Below are 14,337 nucleotides of genomic sequence, written 5' to 3'. Positions count from 1 at the left end.
TTTAATTTTGAAGTTCTGCCATATGTATATCTATCCAAGTAAGCAGGTTGTGTGTTTTGCATGTCAAGATATCTCGGATACTTGGCTGCACTGAGAACATTATTTCAGTGTTAGAGCTTTTCATTCTTTCCTTGTTTTAAAAAATTGTTTGATTGAGATATTATGTTTTTTATTTACATGCAGTGTGTCTTTGCTTGCAAGCTTCATTGTTTGGAAATATAGCATGATATTCTATAAATAAAAGTAAGTGGGATGAGTTAACACACACTAATGAGGAATTCAAGACTTCTGCTTTTTAGCCAAAGGGAATGCAAAAGGCTGGTCTAACACCTAAAAAAAGTATTTTTCGAGAGTATAGTCAGTCAGAGTATAGACAGCCGTTCTGGTTTTTTTTTTCCTTCTTTTTTTTTTTCTTGTATTTGTTTTAATAAATGCTAGGGGCCATGTTGGAAACAAAGTTATCAAACCTCTGCTTTGGATTTTTGTTTGTTTGTTTGTTTGGTTGGTTTTTTTGGTCTTCTAACTCATTAGAAGAGATTAATCAGCTACTGTTGGTTCTACTATTGGTGTTTGAACCAGCCATGTTTACCATTGAGTAAACTAAATACAAAACCCCCTGTTGGCTTAATCTTTGGCAAAACTGAGCTTCAAAAGAATCCGATGGGTGGGATCAGATCAGATAAAATTTGGCAGCACACATTACAGATTCACGGTATTTCCATATCCAGGAACCATGCGTCAGTTCCTGAGAGTTTCCTGTTCAATTAAAGTATGTTCTGGCTCTGAAGCTGAAGATCTTGGACAAAACCCTAGAAAATCAGACTTTGTCAGTTCTTTGTGGATAGCAGCACCCCTTTTATATAGGATCAGAGGAATTTTGTAATGGTCTTGGCCGGAATTTTCCTCTCGCCATGCCAGGTCGTGGTCACACTTTGTGCTCTGTGGATATAGACCGGAATCCTCTGGAATAAGTCCCACTGTAGAAATGAAAGATGTTATTAACAGCAAGATTGAATATCATGAAGAAGAAAAGGCTTCCTGTGTTTAGGGCTATGAGGAAACAGGATGTGAGATAATTAGCCATAATTTATAATATATAACCATATTGTTTCCTTGGCAAGAAGTGGGATGGGTGTTATCCTGTCATGGAGACACCATTCTTTAATTATTCCAAGAGTTCCCATGAGCATTTTGCAAATATTCTAGCAGTGAGCTGTGACCAACCACATTTATTCACAGTCTTAAGGCAAAAAATGCTTGGAGCTTTTAACACCAGCATATAGTATGTGCATAACTTGCAATTTCTAACAAAAACCTAACCATGCACTCCTTAGCAAAAATAGCCCGCGTTCTTTTCTTGTTCCAAATTGTGTATTCTAATTTGTGGGACAGTGACCTGTCTAACCAATTTAGCACATTGGACTTAAGCTGAACCACATAATGCAATGGTCTTCTTCGCCACCCTGAACGGGCTTACTGGTTTCATTCAAACTTGCTGTAACAGGTTGTGGTAAATATTATTGAAAGTGTTGGGTGTAACTACCATGCTTCATCTTAGAAGAACTATAGGAGATAGCTAAGTAAAAGCCAAGTTAAGCTCAAATCAAAGGCACACGCGGGCTTGAACTCTTTGGGCGGAGAGGTTTTACTGTGGGACTGTGTGTGTGACAGTGAGAGGAGGATGAGAGGGAGCGGAGATAACCAGTAACGCCAAGAAAAAACTGAGAGTACAGCTGAAATATTTAGGTAAGCCAAGTCTTTTACATTTGTGCAAATAACCAGAATAAGCAAAAATACAATGAAAGATTCCTTACTCCTCTATCAATCAGCCTCTTCTCACACCGAGCTGTAGGATCTCACACTGCTAGCCCCCCACTTCCATCAAGTGGCGTAATGGTGCATAACATATGTGAGTCAACCACACACACGTGCCTCATGAATGCCTGGGACAAACCTGCCATGAAACACACACGCAAGCTGTACGTTGTGAAGGTACAGTGTGTACTAGGAGCTGGTTGCACTATGAGCTACAGCCGGGGATTGCGTGTTTCAGGCTGTAACTGTGGTTATGATTACTTTCAGATATTGCCCAACAGTGTGCAGCTGTATAGGTCACTCCTTCAAAAACCTTGCAGTCTCAAAAGACGAGGAATGGCAAAAACCCCAGTATCCATTTCTGGTTTTTCATACTCTCCTTTCTAAAAGTACTAGTTTATGTTTTATATTTCTCGTTTCTTGATTTTTTGCATTAATCTCTGCATATTGTTTACTTAATAATGGCTGATTAGTGTTTTTAAGATAGATCAATGCCCTTATCTTTATAATTTAAAATTAACTAAATAAGCAGCTCGGCAAGACTCAGTTTTTGATACCTCCTTCTCAGCCAACACTGAAAGTGTTTCTAGTTCTCAGTCTCAGCCTGTGCCTGCTGTAGATTCAGCCATCTATTTGGGAAACTCTTTACTGTAATCCTCTTGATATACAAAGCATATAAATGAAAATAATGTATACTTTTTCCATGTGGCAGTAGGAAGAAGAACATTTAAAATTATATGCTGAATTTTTAAATTGCTGATTCTTAGTGTACTTCGTTTAAGGTCTCATCTTTTCTTTCCTTTTGACATCGGAGTAAACCCATTAATGATGTTCTTGATGAATGAAGGGATGGGTAACTGCACCTTTCTGGTTATTTTACAATATTTCAGCTAAAGCAATTGTTAACTGCAAATTCATCAGTTTGACTTCTTTAGCTCATGTCTTTATTACAAACAGGTAATAAATCAGACATACTAGGTGTTATTGAGGAACTGAAGGAACCCTATGAAATTAAACCTTTCTGAGGCCTGTCACATAGGAGCATTGATTGGCATTTTGTTATTTGCACATTGACTTCTAATTTGTACCGTACAGCTGGACTCCATAGATGGAGGTACTGCTCCTGTTGCATACCAGCACTCTCTTACATCAATAACTTCTAAAACAGTGTTCCTTCCCTATCTTTTTTTCTTCTTTTTGTTTACCCTAAGGGATGAAAACATCTCATCTATCAAGAGCTTATGCAGTCTGAACCATACTGGAGAATACTATAACACTGCAATTTAATAGCTTTGTTTCATGTGAATCAATATTTTTGTACTCATATGAATATCTAAAAGATTTTATTTTTTAAACAGATGCAAAAGGTCCATTAGTTCATTTTTTACATGACAAATAAGGGTGAATTGATTTGTCTGATCTTTGTTATTTAACCTCGAGAGGTTAGGAACACTCTTTGGCCTTTGCTGGTTCTACTATAGAAGAGCCCCATATATTTCATTTAAAATGCTGAATCTTTAGCACAGACTTACTTCTCCAAAGTATTGATTAACTACTACAGTTCAAAGGGGCTCAGAAAAAAAATAATAATAATAAAAAAGTCTGGCTTGAAATCTTTTTCTTCCTCAGTTGTCCAGCGTTTTGAGTCTTGCAGTGTCATTTGCCCTTCCTTGAGGTTTTGAATATACCAGACTTCTCAAAATTTCCTGCAGTTGCCCTTCCCCCTATTGAGGAATTCTGTATCCCTAACTCTGTGGTTTAGCAATGGCAGTAACTAGAGGATGAACAGGAGTCTCTGAAATCCAACCTACCATTCCATCTAGTTGTGATCCAAGAGAAGTTAAAGAACATGATGCAGAACAGTGTCTCCAGAAAATGTCTGTCCATACCAAGAGACATTACCTTCCCCTCCTGTCTAAGCTGTCCCTCTCCTGAAGGTTTCCATTTCAGGAAAAAAACCCCCCACAACAAATCAACAAAAAAATCCCAAACTGATGGTTCTTTATATTAATATGCTGTGTAGTTTGAAACATTGATTCTGCTGCTTGTTATGAGGTGGTAACCATCACAAACAGGAAAAGCAAATAACTAGAGATGGTAATACCCTCTTTGATTGCTCCACATGAGTCAACCAAGCTTGTCTGGAAATACCCAGAGAGGGCAGGAGACGATCCATGTTCACTTTTGGTAGTGCTGGTAGAGTTGGTGAGGTGGTGACAAGGAAACATGATTCTACTCGATTGTTTCTCTTTTGAGATAGCTCATTTCATCTTTTCGGTAAGTCTGAGTCTGCCAAGTCAGTTTGCTGATCCCCTGTGTTCGTTGCATGGGTCTTCTTCAGAGAAGGCAGAAAAGAGAAATGTAGTTCAGTGTCACACAAGTGGAAAGAGGAGTTGCTCTGAGGCAGCGGCTCTCAGGGGCCGGGCACCTTCTCATGGGACTTTCAGACCGTTCCTTCTATTAACTTCTATTAACTAGTTTTAGAGCTGTGTATGTTTCTTCAAATGCATTCTTTAAATGCATTCAGCAAATGTCAAGTCCTAAGCACAACAGGCAATAATCCAAGTGACTAAAATAGGAACAAAACTTGGCCATAACTTTAAAAAAAATAATTTCAGACTTCAGATTATTTGCTGTATAGCTCACATGAATTACCTCAATGCCAACACCACCATCATCAGCTTTTCCAAACAGTCACTTAGCTTTGTATTATTATCAAATACTTTATGTTGATAACATAATTCGGACATTAGTGATTTACTGCACCCAAACTGGGCTATGTTATTACAGTCCCTAGGCAGTAATCCCCAGCTGATCACACAGAAACAGCAGTAGAGTCACCCATGAGGTTGCTAGCTAATGGTCCAATACAAACTGAAGTGCTGTTAGCTATCTAATAAACACATTTTTCATAGCAGACTCGCTAATAAGGGCACCACTAAAAAGAACATCCCTTAATCATATGTAATACCGCTGGTGTATTTTTAGTGCATAATAAACAATCTTTTTACCCAAAACAAGAATTAAGCATCCACTCTACTAAAAGTACACCCCACTTAGTACACTCTAAGAATAATAGTACAGCATGTTCAAAAGTCTGTTGAAATAAATAATTTCTGGCGCTTCCCCCAAAATAAGACTTCAGCAAGCCTCTGCTTGTCTGCAGCTGCTCGGGTTGACATTATGGAAAAAGGCAGCTAGGTGGAGGAGTTGTTAATGTTACGGTGCTCAGGCTAATGCAGCCATCGTCCGGGCTGGACTGGAGGAGGTGCTTAGCTTTATGCACTGTGAAGAGTTTTGTCGAATCGCCGAGATTACTCACAGGATATAAAATGAAGCACAAATGTAATTATTTCCTAGGTCCATCATCACATGCCTCAGGGTTTTTCTACGCTGTTTCGGTTTATTTTCTTCTCCTATGGTTACATTAAAAAATGATTTTCAGCAGTTAAGCTAGGATTTTTTCCAGTGGGGCTTTTTCTAGTTGAAGTTGCTTAGTCCTTTGAATTTAAAATGCTAAAAGAAAATCTGACTAAAGCTGTAAGCACCTTCACACCTGTAAATAATAACTAAAAATAGTGAAGTAACCTTCCCAATAGGAATTCAGTGAGTTGGGCACCTTCTGATGCCCCCTCTGCTGCAGTCTCAGGGTCCCTGAGCCATGGGGCACACCGCGTGCTGTGGGGTCTCCATCCCTGCTGCTCTCAGCTCTGGGTGGGGGAACCGCAGGACTGCCACGATATGAACCTGTCACCCAAGCAAGGCTCACGGGACACAGAGATGAAAGACAAATTTTGGAGTAGTGTCTGAAAGGAAAAGCCATCATCTCCTCAATGGACCCAGGAAATAAAAAGAGTGACTGGGTTGCAACTATCATGTAATGTCAGAAATCAGAAGGGATCTGAGCTATCAAACCCAATTAGCCAGCTATCAAAGGAACCGGCACTGTCTTAGTTATCTTCTTCCCCCAACGCCTTGCTGTTACTGCAGACCTGTTTAGGTGGAGTGCTTGCAGGTAACTGCCCTCATTGCCCACAGCAACTCCTTAGTGAGCCATTGCCCTTCACGGTCTGTGTGTGCTTTTCACACTGGATATATCCTTGTGACCCGTACAGGATGGTTGTGTATCCATTTGTTTATCAGAGAGAATTCACCGAATCACAGAATGGTTGAGGTTGGGAGGGACCTCTGGAGGTCATCTGGTCCAACCCTGCCTTGCTCAGGCAGGGCCACTTAAAGCTGGTTGCCCAGGACCACATCTAGATGGCTTTTGAATATTTCCAAGGATGGAGACCACAGCCTCCCTGGGCAACTTGTGCCAGTGCTCGGTCACCTCTCACAGTGAAAAAGTGTTTCCTAATATTCAGAGGGAACCTCCTGTGTTTCAGGTTGTGCCCACTGCCTCGGGTCCTGTCTCTGGGCACCACTGAAAAGAGCCTGGCTCCGTCCTCTTTGCATCCCCTCCTTCAAATATTTGTACACACTGATGAGATCCCCCTGAGCCTCCTCTTCTCCAGGCTGAACAGTCCCAGCTCTCTCAGCCTCTCCTCATACGTCAGGTGCTCCAGTCCCTTCATCATCCATGTGGCCCTTTGCTGGACTTTCTTCAGTGTGTCCATGTCTCTCTTGTACTGGGGGGCCCAGAACTGGATACAGTACTCCAGGTGTAGCCTCCCCAGTGCTGAGTAGAGGGGAAGGATCACCTCCCTCAGCCTGCTGGCAATACTTTGCCTAATGCAGCCCGGGATACCATTCGCCTTCTTTGCAGTAAGAGCACTTCGCTGGCTCATGTTCAACTGGGTGTCCACCAGGACTTCCAGGGCCTTTTCTGCCAAGCTGCTTTTGAGCAAGTATGGGAAAAAAGAAAAGAAAATGCTATCAAATTAGATGAGCTGCTTTATAAATTTCCAAATTGGTAGGCTAGAGAGCTGAGTAGATCATATAAATGCCATTCTCCCAGGTTAGCGAGAAGGAAATGTTATAAAGTTTTAATAAAACAGAAAGGCACATCTCTGCTGAGGGAGCACATTATATATTTTGTAGCTATTAATAACACTAAGCTGTTATGGGGAGTCAGTAGTGACCTGCTCAATTTGACATTAAAAGTGTGGCTGAGTCCATACCTGAGGTATGACAAACCTTATGTTTCAAGTATTGGGGTACACTGCTGAAAAGGAACACTTTAAGCACATAGTATAAGGGTGTTTATTTTTGCCTACAACCTCTTCCAGCTGCTTTAAAGTCTGTAATAGAAGTGCTAAAGAGACTCCAGATAAAATTTTGTACCTTTTTAACAGAAATGAGATCCAGCACTGAGACTGCGCCTCTCCAGCACAGATGTGATGGATGCTCCGTGTTCAGCCAACCCCTCTGGAATAAGTTGGATAGGTTGAACATTTTCTAGCCCTGCAAAGGCAGTGTTTCCTTGATGCCATCTTCCCTATCACAGCATCAACATACCAGCTCATGGGGAGACTGGTGGTGTGTGGCCTGGAGGGCACAGCTGCCCATGAGAGCAATTATTCTGCTCCCCCTGCTTGCTGACCACCTTTCCAAAAGGACTTCAAGAATGGGTAGGGAACCATTTTGAGGGTGAGATGAATTTATCAGATGGCAGCTGCCGGCTTCTGGATGCTCCCTTTTTTGTGATGGGAGAGGTGGACAGCCCTCCCTTGCTGCTCCTCGAAGCCGTGCAGATTGCTCCCTGGAGAGGCTGTCCCTGAGGTGGCCCTGGAGTGAGCTGGGCCCTTGGGCTTGCATGTGGCAGGGGGACAACTCCTGTCAGCCAGCTTGTACATGGGCCCCCGCAGCTCCTGGGAACACTTCCTGGGGCAGTAGTTTGTGGGGATTTCTACACTAGTTTTAGTAAGGCAGATTTCTAATTTTTAGAGGGAAAAAGTGGATTGTCAGTCGACTCTGGACTGGCTAATAATTCTTGAAAATTTTAAATGGAAACAAAAACTGTGTATATGCTAGCTACAAGTGCCCATATTTTCTCGAGCTTTAATTACTTAGATGATTGTGGGAAATGATGCAAAATCTCTTTGAATAGGGCCTCTTCTCCAAATGAGAGTCAGGATGAGCAGTTGAAAAGCCCCTTCAGACAACCTTCCTGAGGCAGCTCCTGCAAAGCAGCCACCAAGCAGCTATTATGCGACTGGAGTTGCAGAAGGTGCAAAGCAACTCAACTAGCCACATGGTGGAGCTAGGTTTGAGGAAGGAAGGTCAAAGCATCCCGAGAGATGCTCCTCCTGCCTTTGGGAGAAGAGATGCTGCCTCCCAAGCTGCTGGCAGCTTTCCTTCTTGGTATCTTCCAGACGTAAGTCATCAGTAGGCTTTCAAATAGAGAGCAAACAGAAAAAGAAGCAGTTCTCAACAGGGAAGAGATTTAGCAAGCTGTTCAGCAAAGCTAAATAACAGGATTGAATGCTAGTGGGCACAGGACCCCAGCTACAGACCCACTGCTGCAATGAAAACGTAAGATTAGGGGAAAAGTTTAATTTTCTAGATGCTTGAACATCGTGGCTAATTTCTACCTGAAAAGTATTTCAACAGGATCTAAAACACAGCCTGTGACTCAGAATAAGGCTGTGATTATTTCTGTGGACACTACTAGCTGTGAATGAGAAGTATAACTGAGCAGCAGCACCCTGTATTTCCAGCAAAAAAAAAAGGATCGCTGCAGTATCTCCTTTCAGACAACTTTTCTGTTCACTGCGATGAAATCAGTTCAAAATTAATTATCAAGCAAGTATCAATTAGCCACATCATGTGAAGGAAATGCTGGGATTTATCGCTCCCGATGGGTCTTTCCACCAGCCGGGCAGGAGAGCCCAGCGAGCCGCCCCCCACCGGACCCCAAAGCGGTAGGTGGCAGCATGTCACCCTTCAAAAGGATGGTTTGGTGGCTGGGAACTCCAATTCATAACCGAGCTGGTTAGGAGAGACCACAGGCTCTGCAGAGACACCCCTTTTATGTCGCATTGCAATCCCCCTCCCTCCAGCAGTCCTTCTGTCCTCTACAGGCTATAAATTACCTGTCCCTGGCTTTCCCCGCCAGATAACCACTTATTCAGCCCCTTCCTTCCCACTCCTCACAAACACTTCATTGTACAGCAGCAATACCACTTGTTTTTGCTGTACTTTTATCCCAGTTATCCTTTTTTAGAGAGGGCTAAAGGCGGCAAGCTGTGATTGAGCACAATGACTGTCCCTTAGGGAAAGAGACGACGTTAGTTCCTATTAAGCGTTGATGCCAAAACTTCACAGGATCAGGCTTTATATGGCCGGACATATTTAGCATTTTAACAGTACTGTAAGTGAGGATGTGCATCGTTTCCTGGGATTGTCAAGCCTTTGATGGAACTCTTGGTATGCAATGAATAATATTATTACAATACTGTACTTTCTTAAACATAGCAGGCATAATTAAAGTCCCACCCGCAGAGGTCAGATCCATCTGACTCACTATTGTTAAGAGTTAAGAGACTTCCATTTATTTTAACAATGTCTTGTTTAGAATATGAAGTCAATGAATTTCTTGTCTTTGTGGAAGGTGTCATTTTACTATGCCAGGGACAATGTGGAGTTCTGGAGTAAAGCTAAAAGTAGAGGACAGATACTATTGGATCTGTTTGTCACAACAAAAATTAAAGCCGCTTTGATGAAAGCAGTGAAATTATTATTTGCATCAGTGTACTATCTGGTCCCATACATTTAAAAATGGGTCTATACCTTTAAAAGTAGGATTGCGAAACCAATAATATTGTAGATTATATGAAGCAATAACACTTTTAAAAATTCAGTATTTTTAGCTATTCTGCTTGCTCGTTTTATCACAGTGAACTGGTTTAGACAAAAAAATGATATTTCTCATTTTTATGTCAGTTTTACCATCTGGAACTTTTGCAGAAGCACAGAACTGCTGCACTGTATTTGTATCGAGCATTGCATTGGAACATTTAAGGGGATCCCATCAGGAGAAAAAAGAGTTTGAAATATTATCACAAATAACAGCAAAATAATTGTTAATGAAAGCAATTAGCAAAAAGCAATCTCTATTTTTTTAGCTGATTAGTCTATGCATTTGATAGCCCTCTGTGTATAATTAGTTTCATGGTTTTACTGATATGGCCACTTAGACCCAGATCTTCAGAGGCAAGCCTGGTGCCCGTGTTTATTATTGGGAGCTTAAATAACTGTGTGGAGTCAGACATTAGTCCTGATAATGGAAACACATTAATCTGTACCTAACTCTGTTACTGTGAACAGCCTGGTTGTCAAGCTCGGAAAGAAAAACAATGAAAAACAAAACTTCTTTCTCACTCTTTAAATAAGGAAAGAGGGCAGAAAGCTTACATCCAGCAGTGGGGAAGATACTAGATGAGTCCCTGGTGGGTGGCTTTCCGCACGGCAGCTCACGGTGCTACAGATGCTTTCACAGGGCGACCTACCCGAGGCACGGGGAAGGGCAGGACGGCCGGCAGCTGGGGTGGGGATGCAGATGGGCAGCCCTCCTTGCCCTCTCAGAGAGAGGACCATGCTGTAACCACCTCACGAAGTGGTGACATGGCGGCGGCAATTCCAGGCAATGCCTCTTCTGGCTTTCTTAAGGCAAACAACTGGAGCACCACAGAAGCCTGACATCTCTGAAGGAGATGTCTCTGCAATGCTGCAAACCCAGCCTGCTCCACTTCCCAGCACGTGCCATCCCCATGGTCACCCCTGGAGAGCTTAGGGCTGGCTGTGCTTGTCCCCGTGGTCACCATGTGCTTGGCGGGCACACCATCACTTTGCCCAAGTCCAGATTTACTGATCACTGAACCAGGAGCAGACTTAATCAGCTGAGGCTGCAAGTATATGTTATACTACTTTTCTTTCATACTTGTGTGAGACAAACACATCGGCACACATTGCTGCATGTGGCACTGATGATGTGCTGGATAACCGAACCAAAAGATGCCGGCAGCATCTGGCAGTGTGAACAGCCAAGCTGGAAAGGAGTAGGAGGGACAGTGCCTGAAAACTACTTCTCGAATCATTGTACAGATCTCTGCAATTTTTCTCCTCAAGCTGAAAGGGAGAGGGCAGGGTTCAATACAACACTGGAATGAGTCTAAATTTCATTCATGATTGATTTTGCTGTGTTGCTTACATAACCCACCTAATCCTGCCTCCCAGCTTGGCAAATTGCAGCCCGCAGCCCTACCCGGAGGATCGTGATGAAAAGCAAATCTTGTTACCCATCAGCAGTGCAAGCGATAGAGAATGGAAAGTAAAGAGAATTATAATGTTGCCGCCTAGATTGAATCAGTTTTATCTTCATTTTTATCCAGTATTAATTCTTAGACACACAAAAACTGTTGTGCCAGGGGGATGGGGAATGAGCTGGGAATTGGACTACAGGATTGCCCATCACCAGAGGAACCCAGATCTCATGCTGAAGGTGTGGGATTAGGGAGTCAGGGGCCATGTTTATTCCAGCGTCCCCAGTTAAGCACTCAAATGAGTAGCCAGGATTTACAAAGAGATATTGAACTCTCCGGAAGAGCACTCCCACTGATGTGTCCTGGCCAGTAATAACAATGTGAGGCACTTCTTAAAAATATGCTCTTATTTATTGACCTAAGCAGGAGCTGAGCACTTCTGGCAATTTATCCCCAGTGGAGAGACCGAGCATCTGGGACATCTGACCTTGCACACCCTCCCTTGGTACCAGGGAGGTGCAGTTTTGTCTTTCATTCTTTACGTGCAAAAACGAGGGCAGTGCTGAAAATATTCAGGGGGGGCAGGGGGGGCCCCTAATTCAGTCACTACCACCTTGAAAAAGATTGGGGTTTTACATGAGTAACTTTGGTCTTGTTTCTTCAGACAGTTGTTTTTTTCTTAAGGTAAATTTGCTCTTTGCTGAGACTGAAATAAGGCATGGTCAACGGGCGCACGGGGAGGAAGGGGAAGGGCGAGCAGAAGGAGGCACTAGCGTGGCAGTCATTCGCAGGAGCCTTTATTCCTCGGAGTGTTTGAGGAAGTGGTGCTAGCTAGATATCTGCTGTCCTCCAACCATCTGCACCTGCAAAACTGCTCTCCTGGGGGAAGGGCTGAGCTAGGTGTTCAAACCAGTCCCTGCAGACTTCAAGGATGAAGTAAGGGAGGGTCTCCTGGTGAGATAGCACCTTCTTTCCTAGGTCATCCTTCACCGAGAGCTCAATCAAGCCCGCGGCAGAGCGGGGACACAGGATCATTGCTCCAGCCTGCAAATGATGGATGGAGGCAATGCCATCAGAGTGTGCATGGCCCCGTCTCTCTTCGACCAGCTCTGATTAGGAACCTTGTGTTTTGCAGCAGTAGCAGAACAAATGCAGTCAGGAAGGCCACGTGAAATCAATTTCTGTTTAATTATTCATTGCATATCTCTGTGCTATACTGAGGAAATAATTCCAAACCCTGTAGTACCCCGCTACTTTCAGCTGCCTTCCTGAAGGTAAGCATGTGACTGGTTTCGATTGCTGCTGTAAATATACAATTATTTATAAACTACCTCACAGGGACCATATGGTCCCCTTTTGAATAAAAATGCACAGACGGAGCTGAAAAAAAATCTGTGAAAGAGAGGCATAGTAAATTGATACGTAGCGTACCATCTGCTTCCATGTGCGAGTGATGTTATAACAAACTGCAGGAGGCACAGCTAAGACAACTATAGAGAGCCAACTCCTTCATGGTGTTTGCAGATCTTCTGCTGGTCTTCTGCCTAGTATCAATTTTGTGTTGTCATTTGCTGCGGCAATATACCAGGAAAGCCATATCGGCTAACTTCTACATGCTTGGGACTAACAACCCTCTGTGGTTTCTCCTGCATATGACTATCCAGTGAACACCCCTTAATTTGATTTCAATTGCTTTGAGTTTTGCTAGGTTTATGAAACACATTGAGTATCACCCATCAACCGGGCTAAAGTTAAAATGCTTCTGACAAGGTTTATTCTGTAAAACAGCAAGAAAACTGATGTAGAACTTCTCATTTATTGAAATATTTTCCATACAGGACCAAAACTTATTATGGATTTGCTTGGATAATGTTAGAATAATGTTTGTGTTAATTCTCAGTTATTACAAGCTGCAGAGATCTGTTTTTTATTATTGTTATTGTAATATCAGGGTGCCGTAAGTACAGGTGCCAAATGGAAGCATCGTTGATGCCACTCAGGTTACGGCGCAGCAGCACGAACCCTTAAATGAGTCGCTGGCTCTGCAGGGAGAGGGTAGCTCAGTACCAGCAAAAGGACAGTGTAGGTGGTTATGGGTGCGAGCACATTGTCCCTGCGCTTTGCTCCGTTCAGCATTACAGGAGCCAGGCTGCTGGCGGTCCCTCGAAAGCACAAAGGCAATGACTGAAAAATTATGGGTTTATTATGGCAAGAAAAGAATTGGGGGGATGACAGGCCAGTCCTAGCACGACCCCATGAGGTTGGGAATGATTCAGCGAGCCTGTCTGGCACATGCGGTGTGTTACTTTTGCTCTCACGTGGTTTGGGAACTCGACTGGGGGCCAAGAAGCCAGCTCTGCCCTTCCTGCCCGGCCCCTAAGAGCAGGGAGGCAGAGAGCGAGGGTCCCTGGGTCACCCCGGTGAGTGGGGAAGGGGAGCCTCAGGTCTGAGCTGCCCCCTCGAAAATCCAGCTGTGGCTACACCACCTGGGCAAGGGGGAGAGGGGAGGCACCTGAAAATGCTCAGGATCTTTATAAAACCTCAAGAAGAAGATAATTTTCAATAAAAAGGCAGAGGGAATGCACATTTTAAGAATACAAACGGTGCATTTTCTGAATGATTATAATTATTATAATAATGTGACAATATTATGAATATTATTACTAATATTAAAATGCATTCAAATTGCTCATGTTTTGACACTGAAATTCCAACCACAGGGCAGAGGCTGAGTCAGACAGAAAAGGACAGAAGCGTTAAAAAGAGAGTTATAAATAAACTGAGCTGCCTTATTCTCCTTCCCTGTCCTCCTCAAGGCCCTCAAATGCAGGACGGCAGGCGAACGGGCCTTCTGGCCAACACTTCCTCGCCTGGCCAGCTCTGAGGAGGTGTTGGGTCTCTTGTGGGCACTTTCTTTCTTTGCAGCTTGTTTTGTCCGTCTCTGCAGAATACATTGAACAGAAACTTCACCGTCTTGACTGGCTGTGCACTGGGGGCAGTTTGAGACTCTCTCCTGAGAAACAGCGGTATAAAATGCTGAGATGAGAGAGTAGCACATTACTAAAAATGAAAGTACGGCTCATCAAGGGACCTATATTTTCACACAAAGCTTTCTGACCCTCTGTCAGTCTTTTCTTACTTCAACCAGTATTAAGGTTACGTGTGCAACCTTTTCCTCTTATTCCCCTTCTAGGCTTCCCAGGTGACGTGCAGCTTGCTGGAGCATCTCTTTACGGGGTCTACCAAACTCCTTTGGCTGTAAAGCAGCTAAGATGGAAGACAGTCCTTCTAAAAGCACCATCTGCTGACTTGAAAC

The sequence above is a fragment of the Gymnogyps californianus genome, chromosome 1, assembly GCF_018139145.2.
Source record: "Gymnogyps californianus isolate 813 chromosome 1, ASM1813914v2, whole genome shotgun sequence".
Classification (NCBI taxonomy): domain Eukaryota; kingdom Metazoa; phylum Chordata; class Aves; order Accipitriformes; family Cathartidae; genus Gymnogyps; species Gymnogyps californianus.
The sequence above is the reverse complement of the archived record's forward strand: the minus strand, read 5'-3'. Positions refer to the sequence as shown.